The sequence below is a fragment of the Stomoxys calcitrans genome, chromosome 3 (genome assembly GCF_963082655.1).
Source record: "Stomoxys calcitrans chromosome 3, idStoCalc2.1, whole genome shotgun sequence".
Taxonomy (NCBI): Eukaryota; Metazoa; Arthropoda; class Insecta; order Diptera; family Muscidae; genus Stomoxys; species Stomoxys calcitrans.
Window position 1 is genome coordinate 107,321,029 of NC_081554.1, and position 25,737 is coordinate 107,346,765.

Here is a 25,737-nt window from a genome sequence, read left to right on the forward strand (position 1 = left end):
ACTTTTTCGAGGTATTTCAAACTTACCCCCATTTATGGAGGTGGGTATACAATCTATAAATGAACAAGTAGAAACGTGCACATTCAGCCGGGCCGAATTTAACATACCCTTTACCATGGAACGCATTTGTCAAGTTCTTTGCCCAGTATCTCTTTTTACGGATAAACGATAGAAATTCCATGATATTGGAGCTATATCATGTTATGAAACGAATCGGTTCATAACATACATACTAAGTTTGGATGTTGGAGACCATAGTAGAAGTCATTGTGCAAAATTTCAGCCAAATCGGATAAGAATTGCGCCCTATAGCGGGTTAAGAAGTAATATGGGCAGACCGGTTTATATGGGAGCTATTGTATATCAGATTATAGAACGATTCAGACCATATTTGGCACGCATGTTGAAGGTCCTAGGTCATTGTACAAATATGGGAGATATATCAGGCTATGAAGCGATTTTGGCCATACTTAGCACAGCTTAGCTTTCCACAGGCAAACAGATATGGCTAGATCGACTAGATCGAGTATGTCATGGCAATCAAGTTAGTATATATTGTACTTTATGGAGTCTTAGACCAATATTTCGATGTGTTATAAACGGAATGGCGAAGATAGTATTCCCCATCCTATGGTGGAGAGTATAAAGATTTGTAAAATAAATAACCTTTTCATGCCCATACTGTGAGGACGTGTGTTTTACTCGCTCCTTAAAAACGATAAATCATTCGCATTAAAAAATAAATTGCCAGTGAAAAACTAAATAAGTGTTTCTACATTGAAGTTACTGTAAACTTTGTTGTCATTTGGCGCTGTTAACTTGTTTTTTTTTGGAAAAATAAAACAAAGAACTTTTGCATCGGATTGGTTTTTACCTTTTCCTTTTTGGGCTTTGTTCGTAACAAAACAATGCAAAACTTTGTGTCATAAAAAGCTTTAATCAATACTTGCCAATGAACATTACGTTAAGCACCACTTCGTATATTGGCTGATATTCTTAACATAATAGCTGTTGCTCCTACATAAAACCTCTGTATTAAACGTTGTGTTAAAGTTGGTTGTTTAACGAGATAAAGCTCTTTTTAAACATTTTCACTAAGTGTGGTATAGCTTTTACAACAAATCATCTTAAAGTCAAGAACCCTGCAGACAAAGTAACTAATTTGTTAAAATTACCTGTTCAAAGGTTAACTGCAAAAACTTGTCTGTAGACACTATGGTATCCTGCCGGCTTTGTCTTGGCTCTTATCACGACAAATGCGTGGAAAATGCAGACAATCTAAGAGAAAATAAAGGCTTACTTTGGTGCTGTTCTAAATGCCGATCGTAAGATGCCGGATTTTTAACATTTTTTATAACTACACGTTTGGCATTTAATAAAATATCCCTTGAACTTAATTCAGTCATGAAAGAGTTCAACAAATATAAATCAATGTTCGATAGTACATCCTGTTTGGATTAACTTCTTTTGACTCTTTTTATGTAAAAGAAAGAAACAGTCCGATAAACGACGAAATAAATGTCCCACCTGTACCAAAAAGCACTCTTCTTGATACTCCCTCTACAAGTGCATCCACCTTAAAAACTACCGATGTCAACAAATTAACCACTGAATTTCCATCAGCCACAAATTAATTTTTTTTCGCCCCTAAACTTGCCGAAATCTCCAAATGTTCCAAGCACTCCAAGTTCAAATTTACGTATTATCGTACCGAAGAAAACGATATTTGCTGTCCGTTTTGCTGCTGAAGCTTCCGAAGACGATATAACTACATATATTAACAGCAAGATTAGCGCTATTCATGAGTTAAAAAAACGCAAAAAAACGCAGTAAGACCTCATTTAAAATAATTGTCCTGAAGATATTTTTTAAATAATTGTTAATTCATCTTTCTGGCCTCCTTAAGCAATAATTCATGAATATGTTTACAGGGATACTCAAAAATCTAATGTAGTTTATAAGCCAAACACTTATTCAAAAAACTAATTGTAACACCTTCTGTTAAAGATATTTGCATTGTGAATTAAAGTGTTAGAGACTTAAATTCTAAGTTATCCCCCTATTTATTATATTTGATTTAAATCACGATATGATTGCATTCACTGAGACCTGGCTCCAAGATGATGTATATGATAGGGAAATTTTATGTCAACAGTTTAAAATTTTTAAACGTGATCGTAATGATTGTTTCAAAAGAATAGGAGGCGGGGTGCTTATATCTGTGTCTACTCGATTTACGACACAAGAACGTTCTCTACCCTTGTCGGTTGATATTGAAATTGTCTCTGTTTGAGTTTCTCTAAAGAATTTAACACTTTACATCACATGCTCATATGTTCCACCCAGTTCGAGTGTTGATATATTTGTCAAGCATACGTCGTCTATTCTTTGCGCATTTGAATTAGCAAAGTACAACGATATCTTAATTGCTCTCGGAGATTTTAATTTGCAAAACATAAAAAGGACTTGTAGTCCAGACACTAATGATCTTTTACCTACTGCAACTAGCAAAAGTACTTACCAATGTATTGGTTCATTATTTAGTTCCAGCTTAACACAAATTAATAATATTTACAACTTCTTTGGTAAACTTCTCGACCTTATATTCGTAAGTCATCCTCACAATTTTTTGGTTTTTCCATGCGATCTTTTAGTCCACCCTGAGAATAAATATCATATCGCAATAAAGGTACAATTTTCCTTAGTGTCCTCTTCTAAGGATTCTGCTAACTCTTATTTGGATGAAACTAGCTATTTTTGCTTTAAAACAGACTTCCCGTCATAAGATCGGAATATTCTATCTCGAATAAAAAACTATACCATATCTATACATCGAGAATGAGGACGAGAATGAATTGATATCTAATCCTAAATCTTTTTATGGTTTCATTAAATCTATCTTATCTTATCTTAGTCGATCTTATGATTGTCCAGAGTGGTTACATTTCGGAAAAGATGTTGCAGATGATGACACTGGGATTTCTAATATATTTGTCAACTAATCGGCTTGTTGCGCGCTTTAAAAACTATAATGTAACCTTAAAAAAATTTAAGTTAGGAATCCCGTGCTATCTAAAAAATCCTTAATTGTTTTCAATACCACTCCTTAAGTTGATACATGTCTGATATTGTGTCCCCACTCAAGTGCCGGTAGCTGTTGGACACGAAAGCCGGGCAATGACAAAGGAACTGCTCCAACGTCTCATCATCTTCCCGCATGCCCTACACATGCTATCTATTGCCGCACCGTTTTTACATAAGTGGGCTCGTATTCATATGTGTCCCGTTATGACACCAATAGCTATACTGACCTCCTTCTGACTTTCTTTCAGTAATAGCCTCGTCTTCTCACGATCTGGATCCCCTCATAGGATTTTCGCCGACCTACCGACTGTTTCGCTGTTCCACAATGTTGCATGCGCATTCGTCGCTTACTCCCTTAACTCGGACTGCGTCGACCCGAAAGGCATGGGGTAACCAAGTTTATTCTCGGCAGTCCTCTGGCCTTCACCGCCAAATCGTCTGCCCTTTCATTTCCCCTTACTCCGTAATGGCCCTGCACAACGATGCAGATTTTGCCATTCTCAGAGAAGGCGTTAATCGCCTTCTTATACTGCAAGACTGTTCGTGACCTTACCGTCCTGATTGTTACTGCCATTATGGCAATATTGCTGTCAGTAAAGATGTCCGACGTCCTCACGTTAGCACCACACCACTTCACGCATTCCGTGATCGCCCGGATCTCAGTCCCTGGGTTCTCAATTTAAACCCCCAGACCTACTTTGTCCTCCAGCTTTGATCTATCCGTGTAACATGATCTTCCAGATGGCAATACTAGGGTTCCGTCAATCCAAGACTGTGCCGATGACAGCAGTGCCTCGCACTCGACCTCAAGTTTCATCTCAGGTATCCGATCGGAAATCTCTTCCCTTCCTTCCAGGTTTCCTGTCATCGCCTCGATTATACCGCAATGGTCTGAGCTGCGTGTAATATGATCTTCCAGATGGCAATACTAGGGTTCCGTCAATCCAAGACTGTGCCGATGACAGCAGTGCCTCGGACTCGACCTCAAGTTTCATCTCAGGTATCCTATCGGAAACATCTTCACTTCCTTCCAGGTTTCCTATTGCCGCCTCGATTATACCGCAATGTTCTGAGCTGCTCCCATCCTTAATCCATTCTCCCATCGCCTTAAGTCTCATAGCCGCAGTGGCTGCCTTACAATTAACCTGTATGTCAATGGGTTGGATATCTGGAATAGTCTCCAATGACCTAGTGGGCGTGGTCCTCATCGCTCCGCCTATGCCAAGACAATATGTTCTCTGAACCTGTTGTATGGTCCTTGTGTTGCACTTTTTTTCCATAGCAGTCCACCAAACTACTGAGGCGTAAGTACGTATTGGTCTAATCACTCTCCTGTAGAGCCAGTGGACTATCTTAGGATTCAGGTCCCATTTCGAGCCTACGGCCCGTCTACATAGTGCATAACATTTTTGAGCCTTCTCAGTACGCTCCTGAATGTGACACTTCCAATTCAGTTACCTGTCCAAGTTCACACCTAAGTCTTTGACCTTGTCAGATATCGAAATCATCTTATTGAGGAAACGTGGTGCGTTAAATTGGCCCACTTTCATCTTCGTCGTGAACAGGCATATTTCAGTCTTCTATGGGTTAACATTGAGACCTCTGGGTCTAGCCCAGTAATATGCCATACCCTTTCGGGCCTTCTGCATAGCTTGTTCGAATCCTTACCCCTTAGAAGTATTATAACATCGTCTGCGTAGCAGATGGGTTCAAATCCCTCTTCAGTCAGCATCAACACTAGGTAATTTATGATAGTCACCCATAGGAGTTGCTAATTGAATATATATTGTAATAAGTTGCAATCTGGCGATTTGTAATAAAGGCGATAAACCTACCTTTATTACCAGGAACAAGCAGGAGGTACTAAAGGGTGATTTTTTTGAGGTTAGGATTTTCATGCATTAGTATTTGACAGATCACGTGGGATTTCAGACATGGTGTCAAAGAGAAAGATGCTCAGTATGCTTTGACATTTCATCATGAATAGACTTACTAACGAGCAACGCTTGCAAATCATTGAATTTTATTACCAAAATCAGTGTTCGGTTCGAAATGAATGACTCGCTTGTGTCAGCATGTCCTAGTGCGAAGCCAAGGGGCTGGTTGGTCTAAGGAAGAACTGCAGAAAACTCTTCAACAGAGCAAATGCCACAAGAGCACTACACGATTGAGACATCTACAAGGCTGAGCTAAGAAAATACAAGGGTGACCTAAGAAAGACTCAGAACACATCCTGGGTGGAATTCTGCAGCTCCGTGGAGAATGCGAAAGGTGTAAAAGTGGTCGAGTATGCTGATGACGTGGCAATCGCGGCTACGGGAAAGTTTCCCTGCACTTTAAAAGATATACTTCAGGAAGCTCTACGTACAACAGAAAAGTGGGCTACCGGACACTGTGTCATCCTTGATACAATATCCGATGTTCCAGGCAGTATGGACTACACACTACCTGAGCCGCTTTTTGATAAAAATTATTGCACCACTATTGCTGATAGAACCGATTGGAACAGCGCTATCCCTGGTAACAGAAGTTACATAGACTTCCATACGGATGGTTTCAAACTAAACGACCAGTTGGGCTTTGGGTGTACTCTAAAGATCTACAACTGGTCATATCGATAAGATTACCCTATCACTGCAGTGTGTATCAAGCGGAGATCCTTGCAATTAAGGAAGTGGTGGAATGGCTTAGATGTAATGCCATAAAACTATCGGCATAAATATCTTCTCAGACAGCCAGGTAGCCATTAAATCCTTGGAGAACGTATTTCTGAACACAAAAACGGCCCTCGACTGTCGAAGATCTCTGAAAGAGGTGGCTGAACAGTTCAAAATTGACCTGTTCTGGGTGCCGGACTACAGACAGAGCTATCCTAGGGAATTTAAAGCGGACGAGCATGCGAGCCCTACCCTACACTTTCAAGGGATTCTGGAATTTGTAGGTATGCCTCTAGCGACATGTAAGCTAAGTATTCAGGATCAGGCCCGAAGGACAACGATTGATAGATGGTCACGAAGAGGGGGCTGTGAGCATTCCAAGACAATGTGGCCTAATCTAGACTTGAAGAGATCTACTGCTTTGCTGTCATTGGCTAGAACAGTGTCTCAGTCATTGTGTCTGCCATGGCAGGTCATTGTCTATCGGAAAACATGCTGACAGACTGAAGGCATCGACTATAGAACACCTTCTGTGTGTGTGTCCCGCTCTAGCAGTCAAAAGGAATTCCACTTTAGGTTCTCATTTCTTTGAGAACCTGTCTGATTTAGCGGATGTGAACATTCGCAAGTTATTGGATGGTTCAACGGTAGGATCTAGAAGGCATCTTCCTTCTTCTATTCCTGTGGTATCGCAATGGACGAAAACATCTATGTGAGTCTGATGGCGGACTGCCACTTAAACCTAACCTAACTAAAAGCCAATCAGGGTGAAATTTACAACTTCACCTGCATGTAGTGATAACATATTTATCACCATAATCCCTCTTACAGTACGGGATGATTCATATTGTTTTATCTGTTTTTTGTCTTATCAAGTTGTTTTTGGTGAAACTAAAAGTTGGTTTAGTCTTTCCCGCATTTGAGTGTATAATGCTAGAGAATTAAAAAAACTTCGCATGAATTTTTGAAATAAAAAATATAATTTGCAGAAAAAGTAAATAATCATGGTATTGAGGAATTCTTTAAAATTATAAATTTTATCTTTTGTATTTAAAAAAAAAAATAGTATAATGGAAAAATAAGTAATTTTTGTTATATAAACACTTATTGAAATTATGAAACGGATAAAACATACATGTTTATACGAGAATGTATATATACAACAAAACATTAATATAAATATGTACCTACATATTAAACTGAAAAGGAAGGAAAATTTTGAAACGATCGAAACAAAATAGCTTCGACCGTGAGAAAAGGATAAGGATAAGAAAACGTATCTGATATCCAATTGTTGGACCAAGTGCTAGGGGGACAACCCCAAGCCCCAAAACACCCCTAAATTGGACACATTTACCGACCATGGCAATATGGGACTCAAATAAAAGGTATTTGCGAGTAGAATACGAATCTGATATCCAAATGTGGGACCACGTTTCTGGGGGTCCACCCCTTTTCAAAAACACCCCCCAAACAGGACTTATTTACTGACTATGGGATATGGGGCTTTGGGGGGCCGCCTCTCACCAAAAACATCCCCCAAATTTACGACCATAGCAATATGGGGCTCTAATGAAAGGTCTTTGGGAGTAAAGCACGAATTGGATATCAATTTTCGGGAAAAGTGTCTATGGGGCCACCCCACCCCCACAACACCACCCAAATAGTAAGTATTTGCTGACTATTGCAATATGAGGCTCAAATAAGAGGGTTTTTAAAGTGGAACACGAATCCGATATATATTTTCAAGGTCAACTCACTGAGTGGCCGCCCATCCCCCAAGCCGGTCATGTTTGCCGACTATGGAAATATGGGGTTTAAATTAAAGGTATGAGGGAGAAGACCACGTATCTGATATCAACATTAGGGGCCAACTGTCTAGCGGACGTCCCACCACCATAGAAAACCCCAAATAGGACGTATTTGCTCACCAAGACAGTTTGGGTCTTAAAGAGAGTGGAACTAAATATTTATAGTTTTAAGGGCCAATACCCCAAAACGGACAAATTTGCTGACTTTTGCTATAAGGAGTTTAGATGAGATTAGAAAACGAATTTTTTATTCAATTTTTAGGGTAATGACAATATGGTGTTCAAATAAATGATATATAGATATATGTGGAGCTTAAATGAAAGGTATTGGGGGGTAGAGCAAGATTTGATACCCATTTTCGAGACCAATTTTCTGGGGGTCTACCCCTTTCCCAAAATACCCCACAAACAGCAGTTTTTTAGTGACCATCGCAATATGGGGCTCAAATAAAGGTATTTTGAAGTAGAATACGAATTTGATATTCAAATGTAGGACCATGTATTTAGGGCATCACCCGTTTCCCAAAACACCCCCAAAGGGAGAAAAATTTTCGACCATGCTCATATGTAGCTCAAATGAAAGGTATTTGAGATTAGAAAACGAATTTGGTAACCTATTTTGGGGCCATGTTTTTGGGGAACGGCTCATCCTGTAAACTCCTCTTAAGCCAATGACAATATCGGGTTTAAATAAATGCTATTTGAGAGAAGAGCACGATGCTGATATTTTTTCAGGGTCAAGTATCTGGGGGACCACATCTCCCCCGAAAACACCACTAAATCAGACATCATGAGAATATTGGGCTGAAATTAAGTATTTTAAGAATGGAGTACATCTCTCATCCAAACTTAAATTCGTAGACCAATAAAGATCATATGGGATTCAGATAAAGGCACATATATTGTTAAACTGTTAGTCAAGCGATATACTATTTTCGTAGCATGGTATTTCACTAAAAGATCGTTAATTGTCGAAAATAAATATTCCAAGGATGCTTTTGTTCCGTATAAAGTAAAAAAGGGCTCAGCGGAGCGGGCCCGGGTCAGCTAGTAGAAAATAAAAATAAGAATTGTCAATGACAAACTTAATAACAATTTATCAAAAAGAACAAGAACACAGACTTTATTTGCTGTTTAAACATTGCAGAGTATAGGCCTGTACTCTTAAAGGGTGAGTAAGTAACAAAAGAAAAAAACAATTGTATTTAATAGATGCCTCTACGATCTCATTTTGTTGTAATTTAACTATTGTAAATAAATATGAATATATATAAACCCAGCTTTAAGAACTATGTTTGATAAACTTTTTTTTATAGATATAATACTTTAAATATGCATGAATATAACCCTAGCTTCAAGAATTATATTTGTTAAACTTTTTTTTATATTGTAGATATAATATTTAAATCTTTCTCGCTCACTCTCTTAAAGAAAATAGAAGTGTCAGAGTAAATTTGTTCGATGTCGATAGTAGACAGTAGAGTAATGTTAGTAAGTGGTTTGACATTCGGGTTTAGTGATGGATTAATCGATCAGACGTACTGACTTTTGGTAAGGTATTGCTTTGTAATAATTGTGCATAAAGTAAGGAAGTTAGACTGAAATGTCACACTCTTTTGGAAGGACTTTTGTTTTCATGCATTTCGCGTATATCACTAAACGAAATCAACACAAACACTTAATAATTCTTATTTACTTAGTTGTAAGAAAATTGTTTGAAAATAATTTCTTTAAATATTTATTTGAATAGATTGCACTATAATTCAAATTTGGGTATTGTAACCATATATTGTTTGAGAGATTTATGAATGGATAAATCCAAAGGTCAATCGGAAAACCCACTTAGTGCAATAATTTCACAAGACATAAGGCTAACTAGGAGTGTGGCTCGTGAATTAGAATCACAAGTCTCTATTTTAAAACAAATTGACACGGGCATAGAGAAAAAAATCAATTTTGTCCCAACTGACTTTTTTAAATAGGTGCGCCAACCTCATTTGGTTCGCTTAGTCAGCACGTGGCGGAGGTTAAGCATTTTGGGAATGCGTTATCCCTCCTACTGGTTCGGGTTCGACCCCAGGAGATTTCAGTGGTTAGGCTACTATGGCCTCAATTGAATCTAGAAGTGTTCATGCACCGGATATAGATGATCAACGAAACCAGTCGACACCGAATCGAGTTGGTACGAACAAGTCAGTCCAATAGAGATAGGGATATAACTTATGTGCAAGAGAGCTTGATATGCGGAAACCAATTGATTTGGACAGGTGGTACATTAAATTTCATGGTTCCGGACGTGACATGACAGTAGAATGTTTAATCTTTCGCATAGAAAAAATGAGGGAACAATACAATATTTCTTATAGCCAGTTACTTAGTGAATTTTAATGTTTAATATCTAGTAGTGCGCCAAATGGTACTGGCAGATCCTGGAGGATAACGCAGACGATGTGGATTTCGACTATTTTGTGTTGAAAAAGGAACTATTGAAGCATTTTATGGAACGGAGCAACTGTTCGGAGAGGGTTTTATAGAGTATTACGCAGAGGTTCATAATTTAATTTTTCGACACCGCTAAAAGATTTCTGAGGAGTATTTAGTCAAGATAGTTAGGAGATATTTGAGAACCAATTTGGCCAGCCTAATATTTTCTGCAAATATAAGCGCAATTGCCGATTTGAGGACCGAATGTAAAAGAGCATAACGACTATTGAAATAAATTAGAAAACGAAATAGCCAAATAAACGAGATTTCACTGTGGAACACCAATGAGGAGAATCCGGATGTTTCCCTAGAGGCTATTTCTGCTCCGAACAAGTTTACAAATCATACGAAAGTTTAGAAAACACGAAAAGCCAAGCAGTTTGTTAGGAACCAAACATCAGCCAATAATAGATATGCTCTCCATGAAACTTCAAACTATCAGGAAATGAAAGTTCCGGAATTACTATATTAAAAAAAAAGATAATAGTACCTTAAATGCGTACGAACCTTTAAATAATTACAAAACATTGCATCAAAGAAAATAGGACTTGCACCTTGATGCAAGGGCTAGAATATTTGGAGAATAAATGAAGTAAAATAGCAAGAATTTTAAGAAGATTGGAAAATTGAGAAAATGTTTAAGATTTAAGAAAGGAAAAGATTGTGTGTGGAGACGATAATAACCTTAGACGGAGACAATAGATTTTTCGCTAGCACAGATGTTGGAGTAAGCGTCTTACGGCATTGCTGGATTCTGGCGCTGGTGCTTGTTGCATCGGTTCCTAAAGAGCCTTGAAAAGGATATTATTATACTGAAAGAGCAAAATGTGAGGACTGCAAATGGTATAACTGCTAAATTCTACGTAATGATAACATTACCAGTTCTGTGGAAAAATCAAACAAAGCAACTAGACTTTTTGATTGTGCCTGGCTTAGAGCAAGAATTTTACTTTGGAGTGAAGTTCTGGAAAAAGTTTGGGCTTTCAGTCGTAGGAGAACTGGGCTGTAGCACGACTGAAATTTGTGAGCTAGAAATACCGCAGACTGATACTAATCAACACATTCAAAGCGAGGAACAGAGTGAACAGTTTGAATCTGTTAGGACTAAATTTCCAACTTTTGCCATCTTGGGTTTAGGACACAATTCATTGGAGCAACACGTGATTGTGGTGACTGAGGAGGACACTATCCGGCGTAACCCGCAATTCAAAAGCTCGGGTTCGACGAGTTGAAACGTATGATTGCGCTTGGTGTCATTGAACCCAGCAATAGTAGCTGGACTTCCCCAGTTACCCTTGTGAGGAAAGACACAAAAAATCGTCTGTGCCTCAATGTCCGAAAGGTTAATGCCAGAACGGTAAAAAGATGCATTCCCCTTCCTCATATAGAGGGTATCTATAAGAAACGACTTTTATAGCTGCCATAGATATAAAAGACGATTTTTGGCAGATTCCTCCAGAAGAGAGGACGAGCGAAAAACCGCATTCACAGTCACTAGGCGGCCGTTATACCAATTCACGGTAATACCATTCGGCTTGTGTAATGCCGTCCAGAGAATGTCTGCATTGATGAATAAGGTTATCCCTGCAGTTATTCACGGTAAGGTCTTCGTACACCTCGACGATCTTCTAGTGGATTCTGCCGATTTCAGCTCTGATATAGACCTTTTGAGTGAAGTGGCAGTATATTTGACGAAGACAGGACTAACTATAAACCTCAAGAAGAGCAAGTTTTGCCTACGAGATGTCCGTATTTGGGGTTTGTAGTAGGATAAGGATGTATAAGGACCGACAAACATAAAGTGGCAGCAGTCAGAGAATTTTCAGAACCAAAAACCCCGAAACAGTTAAGACGATTTCTCGGAATGTGCGGGTGGTACCAGCTATTTATTTAGAATTATGCTTCTATAGTGACACAACATGCTTATAGAGCGTGTTGCGAGAAGAGCAAAAAGTAATAAGACAAAACGTCGAAATCTTACCAGCACAAAATCCTTTACTGCAAACAGGAAATTATGAGCAGGCCTGCAAGTATCGCCCCAATATTTTAATAAAGAATCTCAGCAATCATCCAATGCTAATGCTCAACTAAGAGGATATCGAACTGACGAAGTAGAGTTAGCAAGAGTAACGAAATGGATTTTGAAAAAAAAATAATAAGAAGAATAAAGACAAATCCGTTAAACCGGAAGAAGGAAATTCACACAAAACCACCGATACTGCTCAAAATTCAAATTTGGATCGAGAAAGCCACGAAAATGCACAAAGGACATTATGACCTCCTTCAAATATAGTACAGGCAATTGAAAATTTGTAAACGCTTCACAACATAGTGATAACGAAATCTCAAAATAGATCCTCAATAAAGCTAATAAACGATAGCACACTCAAAGTATTAGCTTTTAGCCAAAGACTATAGAGAAATAACAAAAGCTCTAAATGATGAGAAAATACAATGGCACTCTTACGAAAACAAACAAAATAGGCCAATATGTGTTATAGCTAAAAGTCTTCACCACTCCTGTAAGCCCAAAGATATCATTTTGAGCCTCCGTGATCAAGGTTTCAAGATACAAAACGCTTGTAACAAAACAAATTTCATAACAAACTAATCACTTAAGTTTCGATAACTCGGAGGATATACAAAAAATATATGGTATCAAATACATTTTAAGTACAGTGGTACAAATTGAGCAAATGAGGCAGTCCAAACAACTACCTCAGTGTAAAAATTGCCAAGGTTATAATCATACCAAAAACTGTTGTGCTAAACAGGCCCGATGTAGAAAATGTGCGCTTAAGCATGAAACTAAAAACTGTGAGAAGCCAGCAAACTCCTGACCTAAATTCTGCAATTGTGGTGAACAACATGCTGCTTGTTACCAAGGTTGTGTTATAGCGAAGAAACTTTTAAATTTAATTTTAATTTTAGTCAATCTCTACGGATGTATCAGCAAAAGCTCAACCACAAGTAAGAGTCCAGACAGAAATTACGAAGGAGACTATGGTAACGGTATGTACAGAACATCTTATTCAAACATAACTAAAACAAATCGACAGCATCAAATGCTCCTCCCTACGAAAATCCACTTATGAGAATCCTCTCGAAATTGGAAGCTATAGAGTCTTTTAATAATTGAGGCGCGTCTAAATATGCTAGAAGAAAACTTTTTTGGCAGTTTGAATGTCAAATTTTTTAAAAGTAATGCAATGGAACGCAAATGGGCTTTCCGGACAAACACACAAACTTTTAATGGTACTTGAGGAAAGGAAGAAATAAGCGAAACTCGTTTTTCGAAAGAAAGCTTCTTTTCTTTAAAAAAAAAAAAAAATAACTATAAAACTTGCCATACAATCCAACCAAGTATCAACGCTCGTGGTGGTAGCGCAGTAATGGTTAAAAAAAGCATTGAACATTGGTTTCAAAACAAAATTAGCTCTGACGAGTTTCAGCAATTACAATAACTATAATTATCGACAATTCTCTAATAACTATCACATCCCTGTATAACCCACCACGTTTTAATATAAAATCAGACCAGTATAAAGTCCTTATAGATACACATTAATTATAATAATAATAGTGGGTGGCGACTTTAGCCAAGCATACCCAATGGCGATCAAGTTTATCTACGCCAAAAGGCAAATAATTGTTGAAAGCAATAAATATAGGGGGATTTACAGCTGTTTCTACATCTTAACCAACATATTGGCCATCGGACCCTTCAAAAACACCAGATTTGGTAGAATTTTTTATTCTCCAAAAAAAAATTCTGTTCAAAATATATCAATAGAGGAAGGTTATGATTTGAATTCTGACCATTCGCCAATTTATCGTACATTTTTTGAAAATTCGTCACCGGCCTAGAATTTTCCTTGCCTCACAAATAAGAATGCAGATATCTTTTTAACTCAAAACTCACACTTTGTGCTATAGAAACCGCAGATGATATAGAAACACAAACTGAATGGTTTTCTAAACTTATTCAAGAAGCAGCATGGAACATTACGTATGACTAAATCTCGCAAGGTACAAAACCAACATACCCACTGTATATTGTACAGTTAATTAAAAACAAGCGAAAGCTAAAGAAAAAGTGGCAGGTGTTCCGTTCACCTGTATATTCAACAATATTGCAGAGAAGCTAAACAGAAGTATTCAAAAGTTTAAACAAATTGATCGACGATACCAAAACAAATTATTCCCTATGAAAAGCCACTAAGAGCTGTAAAAGACCAGCAAGTCAAATGTTGCCAATCTTATATATAAAAATCAATTTGTGTTTGTTTGTTTGTATGTTTGTGTGTTCCTTATAGACTCAGAAACGGCTGAACCGATTTTCTTGAAATTTTCACAGATGGTGCATAATGATCCCGTGGTGAATATATGGAGGGGGGCGGACCCTCCCCCTTACCCTAATTTTCAAAAACGCCAGATCTCGGAGGTGGGTGGTGCGATTTAAGCGAAATTTTGTGTGCTCTCATATAGTACTCTAAAAATAAAAAATTGGTATCCAAATTTCGGATGGGGTACCTAGGGGGGGCCGCCCCACCCTAAAACCTACCAAACATATATTTAGACCAATCATGACAATATGGGAGTCAAATTGAAACGTATTTTATATCCAATTGTCGGACCAAGTGTTAGGGGGACCACCCCAACCCCCAAAACACCCCTAAATCGGACATATTTACCGACCATGGCAATATGGGACTCAAATGAAAGGTATTTGCGAGTAGAATACCTATCTAATATCCAAATGTGGGACCACGTTTCTGGCGCTCCACCCCTTCCCCAAAACACCCCCCAAACAGGACTTATTTACTCACCATGGGAATATGGGGCTTAAATAAAAGGTATTTGAGTGTTGATATCCAAATATGGGACCAAGTGTTTTTGGGGGCCGCCTCTCCCCAAAAACATCCCCAAAGGGGACAAATTTACGACCATAGCAAAATGGGGCTTAAATGAAAGGTCTTTGGGAGTAAAGCACGAATCTGATATCAATAGTCGGGAAAAGTGTCTATGGGACCACCCCACCCCCACATCACCATCCAAAAAGGAAGTATTTGCTAACTATTGCAATATGAGGCTCAAATAAGAGGGTTTTTAAGTAGAACGCGAATCCAATATACATTTTCAAGGCCAACTCACTGAGTGGCCGCCCATCACCCAAGCCGGTCATGTTTGCCGACTATGGAAATTTGGGAGTAGACCACGTATCTGATATAAACATTAGGGACCAACTCTCTAGGGGACGTCCCACCACTATAACAACCCCCAAATAGGATGAATTTGCTCACCAATTCAATTTGGGTCTTAAAGAGAGTGGAATTAAATATTTATAGTTTTTAGGGCCAATACCCCAAGCCGGACATATTTGCTGACTTTTGCAATAAGAAGTTTAAATGAGATTAGAAAATTAATTTGATATCCAATTTTAAGACCAATGGCAAAATGGAGTTCAAATAAATGATATATAGTTATATGAGAATAGAACACGTTGCTGATATATTTTCCGGGCATAGTGTTTGGGGGACCAACCCAATTCCCAAAAGACCCCTAAATCGGTCATATCTACCGACGATGTCAATGTGGAGCTTAAATTAAGGGTATTGGGGGGTAGAACAAGAATTGATACCCACTTTCGCGACCAATTTTCTGGGGGTCTACCCCTTTCCCGAAATACCAGACAAACAGCAATTTTTTACTGACCATCGCAATATGGGGCCCAAATAAAGGTATTTGGGAGTAGAATGTGAGTTTGATATTCAAATGTAGGACCATGCATTTAGGACATCACCCCTTCCCCAAAACACCCCCAAAGGGAGAAAAATTTTCGACCATGCTCATATGTGGCTCAAATGAAAGGTATTTGAGATTAGAAAACGAATTTAATAACCTGTTTTGGGGCCAGGTGTTTGGGGGACGCCTCATGAGATTATCGGGCTGAAATAAAGTATTTTAAGAATGGAGTACACCCTACATCCAAACTTAAATTCGCAGACCAACAAAGATCATATGAGATTCTGATAAAGGTACTTATATTGTTAAACGGTTAGTAAAACGATATACTATTTTCGTAGCATGGTATTTCACTAAAAGCTCTATTTAATTGTCAAAAATATATATTCCAAGAAAAATTTTGTTTCATATAAAGTTGAAGAAGGCGCAGCGGAGCGGGCCCGGGTCAGCTAGTAAGAAATGAAAATGGATATTGAGCTAAGAGTGCTGCAGAGAAAGCAAAAACACTATCTGACCACCTAAGCAATATATTTGCAAACCCTTTTACAAACGCGGATCAATTACACGCGTTCATTCTATATGTAATGCTGACTTGCCATTAGAAAAATAGAAGTTGTGAGGGATGTTAAACGCCTTCATAATAAAAAATCAGCTTGTTATGATCTTATCAAAGGGGATCTTACCTTACCAAGGGTTTGCTCTTTTGGTAACAATAATGAACGCAGTATTAGGACTAAAATATGTACCCTATACCGGATATTACAATAATGCCCAGGTCCGGTAAAAGCCCGTATGAAGCAACATCGTATCGTCAAATAGAAAAACTTTTCATGTTACGGTTGGAGCCCGTAGTTCAGCAGATGCAAATTGTCCCGACTCACCTGAACAAATGCATCGTGTCAATATACAACAATAAAGCAAGTTTTAAAACCAGTTTGGCTTTATGGGATCCAGATATGGGGCTGCGCGAAAAATAAACACACATGTCAAAAAAGAAATATCATTTCACGCCAAAAAACATCATGCAAAACTTCAGCGCCACCCCAATGTTAAGGCAAAAAAACTTCTCCAATCAACAGTCACAAAAAGAAGACTTAATCGCTTTTAGCCACACGATTTGTTAACTAGATGAACTAGAGTTATTTTGTAAATTAATATATTATTTTACTTTTTTAAATACCAAAACTACTAGTTAGTCTCATTTAAAATTTTTGTGACTAGTTGTAGTATAAATTTAAGCACATTAGTTGTATACGTAATGCTTAAAAGAAAGTTAGCCATATGGTCATTTATAGACAACTTCCAAATGATGATCAATGTCATAGGTGTTAAGCTACTCCAAGCGAGTAACACTAACATTTAAATTAGCGCCATCTATTGGCTGTTTACAATTGGATCATCTGAATGAAGACGCCAACACTAACATGGAGATGGCAGAGTAATCGAAATTTATCATATAGCATTTATCTTTGTTATAACAACCTATCGGTTCTTAAAATAAAGAAAAATAAAATATAAGAATTTCGTTGCTGTTGATTGTGATATTATTTTTTAACTTTGTCACCCTAATACGGGCCTTAACAACAGGTTTTACATATAGTTCAAGTGACTATCATTGCGACAGATAAAAATATATATTAGTCTCTATAGAATAAAGAAATTTCGAGTATTTACTTGAATTTTTTTAGTTATTTCCACTAAAACCCATTTATGGTAGCTACATATATCAAAAAACATAATTTTAATAAGATTTTATTTTAAGAAAACACTCCAAATAAACTTTCGCTAAAGGCAAAATGCAAGATGCATACATGAAACGTTTAATGAAGTTTTCTCTTCAAACTAATTTGTAATTAAATCTTCCCAAAGAAACAAAATTAATTTTTTTTAAAGCAAAGCACAATAAATTTAATTTTCTTTGACAAAATTTTAAAATAATTGTTATCAAAACCAAAATTTAATAAAAATGTTTCCGAAGGCTGTAACTGTATTCGCTTTTTTCGATATTTTTCGGCGATTACTTTTTTTAAATAATAGATTTTAAAGCAAAACAACTTGCTGATTTCGTTCAGCAGGACATTCTCCCATTATTTAAGGCGAAATTTTAATAAAATTTGTATTTTTTCATTGCTATTTGTGTAGTGTTTCAAAAAAGAAATCGCGAAAAATATGAGTTTTCAACCATAAGAAAAAAAATTTTCTCTAAAAACAAAATTATAATTAAATTTTCTCTGAAGACAATAGTTTAATAAATATTCTCAAAGACAACAACATTTTAATACAATTTTAGCTAAAAACAAAGTTTTATTGAAATTTTCTCTAAAATCAAAAAATTTAAACGAAATTTTTTCTAAACAAAGTGTCAATCAAGAGAAAATTTTCTCTTAAGACAATATTTTAATGAAATTTTCTCTAAAGGCAAAATTTTCAAAAAAAAAAAAATTAAAATAAACATACAACAAAACTTAAAGTTTTCGAACAAAAAAAAAAGATCGAAATGAAAAAAAAATAAAAAGATCGAAATAAAAAATCGTCAAATCGTAAAGGGATTGAAAGCAAAAATCGTCAAGCGTAAAAGACCAAATTTAGGAAAAAGGTCAAAATGGCATAAAATTGTCACGTCTGGCAGCCCAGCACCAATTATCCAACAAACAAATCATTTCCATGGTAAACTCCCATTACCTTACCATCTAAAACTCCCAGTTTGTAAAATGAGTTACCTAGAACTTCTAACACTACAAATCGCACATCGGGTGTAAAAAAATCTGCATCCTTAATTGTGTTGAGGTAAATTGCTTACCATTGTCCGAGTGGACAAATTCAGGAATCCCTAAAACGTGGAAGACGCGTTTCCCATGAACTTTGCAACATAAAAAATTGTTGCGGCTCTCATTGGCGCAAGGAAAACCAACTTACTAAAGTGGCCAAGGCATACAAATAGAAACGTATTTCCATTGTTGGTCCTTGGATACTTACTTTACTTTAATTGGCTATGACAGCACATTTGTTTCACTAGCCGAACGTAGAATAGCGTTCCAAGCGACTCGATCTTCTGCACTTATTCTAAATTCTCTGACACCAAGTTTCGAGGTGTCTCCCACAACTTGATCTTTCCATCTGGCTTTTGGTCTTCCCGGTTTGCGTGTACCACCGTGTTTGCCTTCAAAAGACTTCTTTGCTGGAGCTTCTTCATCCATTCTGACAACATGACCAAGCCAACGCAGCCGTTGTATTTTGATGCGTGTAACTATGCTATCGTCGTCATACAGCTCGTGGTTCCTGACGTCGCCTATATTCTCCATTAACGCAAACTGGTCCATACATCTCACGAAGAATCTTTCTCTCTAATACTTCAAGCACTGCCTTATCTGCTTTCACAAGTACCCAGAACAATATAACAACACGGGTAGTATCAGTGTCTTGTCTAGTGTAATCTTCGTCTGTCTAGAGGGGACCTTGTTTCTAAACTGTGTTATCCTTGATGCAATATCCTATGTTCCATGGAGTGTAGATTACATCCTACATGAGCCGCTTTTTGATAAAAAGCACTGTGCCACTATTCCTGATAGAACCGATTGGAACTACGATATACCTGGTAACAGAAGTTACATGGACTTCTATACGGATGGCTCCAAACTAAGCGACCGACCACTCCAATGTGTATCAAGCGGAGATCCTTGCAATTAAGGAAGTGGTGGAATGGCTTAGATATAATGTCATTGCGACAGCCAGGCAGCCATTAAATCCCTAGAGATCGTATTTCTGAACACAAAAGCCGCCCTCGACTGTCGCAGATCTCTCAACGAGATGGCCGAACAGTTCGAAATTCCCCTGTTCTGGGTGCCGGGCCACAGAGATATCTCAGGGAATTTAAAGTGGATGAGCTTGCGAAACTAGGAATTACCCTACACTGGGATCTGTGGGTATGCCTCTAGCGACTTATAAGCTAAGTTTTCAGGACCAGGCCCGAAGGACAACTATTGATAGATGGTCACAAAGAGGGGGCTGTGAGCATTCCAAAACTATGTGGCCTAATCTAGACTTGAAGAGGTCTACCGCTTTGCTGCCATTGGCTAGAATATACGTCTCAGTCATTGTGTCCGTCATGACAGGTCACTGTCTAATCGGAGAACATGCTGACAGACTGAAGGTTGCCAGCAACAAAATTTGCAGTAGCTGTGAGGACATCGAAGAAGAAGAGACTATAGAACAGTCAGAAGAAGTTCCACTTTTGGTTCTCATTTCTTTGAGAACTTGTCTGATTTAGCGGATGTAAACATTCGCAAGTTATTGGGCTTTTTAAAGCGACCTGGATGGTTCAACGGTAGGAACTAGAAGGCATTTCTTCTTCTGTTCCTGTTGTATCACAATGGACGAAAACTTCTAAGTGAGTCTGAAGGCAGACTACCACTTTAACCTAACCTATCCTAACCATGCCATGTAAAAACTTCTCATCAAAGGAGGTGCCGCACTACGGCACGCCTTCCGGACTCGGCTATAAAAAGGAGGTCCCTTATCATTGAGCTTGAACTTGAATCGGACGGTACTCATTGATATGCGAAAAGTTTGCCCCTGTTCCTAAATGGAATGTTCATGGGCAAATTTGCATTTACATTGATCGGGCCCTGTTTAGATATAACTGTTCTATAGACCGAATTTGATACTCAGATATCGTCATTTAAACCGAATATGATCCGAATCGGTCCATATAGCTATAGATATGGTGGAGTTATAATTAATAAGGATAATAAATTTATCCATGGCGGTGGGTATCCAAAGTACGGTAGGGACGAACTGAATACATTTCTATACTTGTTTTGGTTTACGATAGTTTATACAGCGGTTCAGACCATACTTAGAAAGTATGTTGGAGGTAGGAGATATTATGCAAAATTTCATCCAAATCGGATAAGAATTATGCCCTCTAGAGGATAAAAAAAAATCAAGAGATCTGTTTATATGGGAGCTTTAAACGGTTCTAAAGTTTGAAGGCTATGGAAGAAACCGGTTTGCAAAATTTTAGCCAAATCTGAAGAAGACAATTCGGGATATAGGTTTATATGGGGGCTTTGTAAAAATCTAGCCTGATTGAATATAGCTTGATGTTGCAAACGTTATAACAAAATTAATACTAAGGATTGAAAAATAAATAGTCAGTGTAAATGTAATGGAGCGGGAGCGGAGCGAAATAAAATTGCCGGAGCGGTGAGAAAAAAGCTACCCGCTACGGATCCCTGGTTTGATCAGGTTAAGTTCGAAGATGGGCTATATCGGACTATATCTTGATATAGCCCCCATATAAACCAATCCACCGATTTATTATCTTAGGCCCATAAAAGCCACATTTATTACCCGATTTTGCTGAAATTTTGGACAGTGAGTTGGGTTAGGCCCTTCGACATCCTTCTTCAATTTGGCCCTGATCGGTTCAGTTTTGGATATAGATTTGGATATAGACCTACCCTTCGATTTAGGGTCTAAGGCCCATAAAAGCCACATTTTTTATCCGATTTCGCTGAAATTTGGGACAGTGAGTTGTGTTAGGCCCTTCGACATCCTTCATTAATTTGACCTAGATCGGTCCAGATTTGGATATAGCTGCCATATAGACCGATCCTCCGATTTAGAGTCTTAGGCCCATAAAAGCCACATTTATCATCCGATTTTGCTGAAACTTGAGACAGTGAGTTGTATTAGTCTCTTCGACATCCTTCGTTAATTTGACCTAGATCAGTCCAGATTTGGATATTGCTGCCATATAGACCAATCCTCCGATTTAGGATCTTAGGCACATAAAAGTCACATTTATTATCCGATATTGCTGAAATTTGGGACAGTGAGTTAGGCCATTCGACATCCTTTGTTAATTTGGCTCCAAAAGGCGCATTTATTGTCCGATGTCGTCGAAATTTGGGACAGTGAGTTAAGTTAAGCCCCTTGACATAGTTCTGCAATATGGTACAGATCGGTAAAGATTTGGATATAGCTGCCATATAGACCGATCTCTCGGTTTTAGGTTTTGGAGCCATAAAATGCTCATTTATTGTCCGATGGCGCTGAAATTTGAGACAGTGAGTTGCGTTAGGCTCTTTGACGTCCTTCTTCAATTTGGCTCAGATCGGCCGAGATTAAAATATAGCTGCCATACAGACCGATCTCTCGATTTAAGGTTTTGGGCCATAAAAGGCGCATTTATTGTCCGATTTCGCCGAAATTTGGGACAGAGGGTTGTGTTAGGCTCTTCGACATTTTTCTGACACTTGGCCCAAAAAGTCCAGATTTGGATATAGCTTCCATGTAGACCGATATCTCGATTTAAAGTCTTGCCCCCATAAAAGGCGCATTTTATTTCCAAATCGAAACCTATTTCGATATAACTGCTATGGGACATAGGGTATGCAATTTTCACCTTATTTTAATGAAAGGTGGTTTACATATACATATAAGATTTATTTTATATTATGGGCAAAATCGAAAAAGAATTAATTTTTTTTTAATGAGTTGCGTAGCAAGAAATGGAAACAAATAAAGATATCATCAGTTTTTCACAGGTTGTAGATTAAATGGTACTTTAAATAATATTGGGATGCGCAAAAAGTAATTGCGGATTTTTCATATAGTCGGCGTTGACAAATTTTTTCAACGGCTTGTGACTCTGTAATTGCATTCTTTCTTCTGTCAGTTATCAGCTGTTACTTTTAGCTTGCTTTAGAAAAAAGTGCGCGAAATTTTGTTTGCATTTGTTAGGAGAGAAGTTAAATATACCAAAATCAACCGTTCATTATCACATAAAATGTCTTGGACTGGTGAAAAAGCTTGATATTTGTATTGAAATAAATTCATTTAACAAACCGAATCAACGCTTGTAATATGCACCTTAAACGCAATGAATTCGATCCGTTTTTAAAACGAATTATAACTGGAGATGAAAAATGGATTGTTTACAACAACGTTAGTCGAAAACGATCATGGTCCAAGCATGGTGAACCAACTCAAACCACTTCATAGGCTGATATCCACCAAAAGAAGGTTATGCTGTCTGTTTGGTGGGATTGGAAGGGTGTGGTATATTTTGAGCTGCTTCAACAATTGGACAAATTGAATACAGCCATCAAGGAGAAGTGACCAGAATTGGTCAATCGTAAAGGTGTCATATTCCACCAAGACAACGCTAGACCGCACACATCTTTGTTCACTCGCCAAAAACTGAGTGAGCTTGGCTGGGAACTTTTGATGCATCCACCATATAGCCCTGACCTTGCACCATCAGACTACCATTTATTTCGATCTTTGCTGAACTCCTTAAATGGTAAAACTTTCGGCAATGATGAGGCTTTTAAAAAATCCGCAATTGCTTTTTAGGCAACCCAATACATTTAAGAATTGTACATAAATTTTGGACTCTTGTTTGAACCGTTGAGTGGAGCGGACGTATTGTTATTTTACTCCGCAAAAATTTTCCTTCAAATCGTAATAGGTCATTTTTTTTTTGGAAGAAAAATTAAAGTCACTCAAGGATAGCTGTGATAGAGGTGTCCATTAGGCTGTTGATGATCTGCGTCTGTTTCCAGTGGAGCGGCAGACCTAGAGCACAGTAGTAGGCTTAGAATGGACTCCAAAGACCCAACAGCTGCGGTGGTGGTATCAGGCCGTAGCATGTTGTCGGTTACTGAAACCTCGACTGGTGGAGCGGCTGCTCCAGGTTCCACTAGCCGACAGACGACTGGTCAGCAGGGCCTTTTGACGAAGACACCTGTTTCGAGTCTGAAGGATAAGGCCGAACCTATTCCTTCTTCGCATGTCTATAATTTGCCTAGCCATCGGCCTTCCCCGGAAAACCAACACGCTCTTTAAAATGTTGGAATAATAGAAGACGCATCGCTCTCAGGTTTATTGAGAGATTTGGTGCGAATGATCCTAAGACTCTCACTGATAGGGAGAAAGATTCCCTAAATTCGGCCAGGGAATTCGCTGCACAGGCTACCCCAAATACTACAAGCCCTATGTGGGTGGGTCACAAAGTTGGACTGGGTTCAAAGTGCGCTCAGTTAGTTACGAATCTAAGGAGAAATCGTTCACACCGCAAGTGCCCAGTGTCCTGAGGAAGAGTGGTTCCACAGCTTTCTCACTTACCCCTGGATGTGTACGGAAGCTCATCATGACAAGTTCTATATTATAAGTTGCAATCTGGCGATTTGTAAGAATTTGTGGAAGAATATTCGACTGGAAAGTGTTGGATGACCACAGCTTCTCTGAACATCGTTTTATTAGTTTAAGCCTTGGAGAAAATACTGAAGTAGTGGTCCCTCGGCAAACTACTAAATTGGGATTGGGATAAATTTCGTCACAATTTTTCACTACTATCCTTTCTAGACTAGAACAGGAAGTGAAAACTACGGAGGATATATATAGAGGATATCAAGCGGAACCGAAAGCCCTGAATGACTCGCTTGTATCAGCATGCTCTAGTGCCAAGCCAAGGGGCAAAGAGCGACCGCCATGGTGGACCCCAGAGATGGTTGGTCTAAGGAAGGACTGCAGAAACCTCTTTAACAGAGCAAAAAACACAAGAGCACCACACGATTGGGACATCTTTAAGGCTGAGCTAAGAAAATATAAGGGCGAGCCTAGAAAGGCTCAGAACAAATCCTGGGTAGAATTCTGCAGCTCCGTGGAGTATACATCTGAGGGCTCTAGGCTAAGGAAGATTCTGTCCTCGAGACTTATTACGAGTACGGTGGGGTTTATCCAGAAGTCAGAGAATGTATGGACAATGTCTAGTGAGGAAACACTAGAACTACTCGTTGATACACATTTTCCGGGAAATTCTCCAACGAACAACGTGGCGCATTCGTCGAAGGCCGTTAGGGAAATTGTGTCTGAGCCGAAAATCCTTTGAGCGATAAGAAGTTTTGACTCCTTTAAGTCGCCAGGCCCTGATTATGTATCACCGTTTGAATTACAAGCTGTGTCTGATAGATTGGTTCCCTGGCTTAGGGTGATAAATTCTGTTTGTTTCAGAATGTCATATATACCTGTGGGATGGAGGGACACGAAGGTCATTTTCATTCCGAAAGCATGAAAACCCCACCACACGAAGGCGAAAGATTTTCGTCATATTAGTCTGTCATCCTATATGCTGTAGACACTTGAGGTGTTGATAAAAACATATCTTAGGGTAAAGATCCCTGGAGATCGCCTGTCGCGGCAGCAGCATGTATATAGTAAAGGCAAATCCACTGAAACAGCCCTTCACGACTTAGTCGGCTACATAGACGGTTCTCTCGTCAAGAAATACACACTGGTAGCATTTCTTGACATTAAATGTGCTTTCAATAATGTTAAACCGACGTCAATCATGGAGGAGTTTATTAATAACTTACTTGCTAAAAGATGCATTACGGCAGGCTTGGGATCTGTGGATCTAAAAAGATGTCTCCTCTACTTTGGAATATAGCCATTAACAATATACTATTGTCTCTGGAAGCAAAATACGTAAAAGTGGTCGCGTATGCTGATGTCGTTGCAATTGCGGTTAGGGGAAAGATTCGCAGCACTCTAAGAGATATACTTCAGGAAGCTCTACGTGCAACAGCAAAGTGGGCTACCGAAAGTGGTTTGGGTATAAATCGTGCAAGACAGAAGTAGTTCTTTTCAGCAGCAGATACAAGTTGCCTACAGTAAAACCTGTCGCCTTGGGTGGAGAGAATGTTCTATTGTCAGAAAGCGCAAAATACCTGGGTGGACGGGAAATTAAACTTCAAATCGAACATTTTGGAAAGGGAAAGAAAGGCCACTTTTGCCCTATACACCTGTAAAAAAGCCATTGGCAAAAGTTAGGGATTTAGACCGCGTGTCATTCATTGGGTATATACTGCAGTTGTAAGACCTATTATACTATATGGTGTTGTGGTCTGGTGGACGGCGCATCAAAAGTCCACCTACTGCTTAATACT

At 38.4% G+C, this 25,737-nt stretch overlaps 1 protein-coding gene across 7 annotated transcripts in view; it reads right to left on the reverse strand.

The window, feature by feature from the left end:
* LOC106089892 (uncharacterized) overlaps positions 1 to 25,737 on the reverse strand; it is a 289,467-nt gene that overhangs the window by 8,073 nt on the left and 255,657 nt on the right. The gene's annotated exons all lie outside the window — the stretch shown is intronic.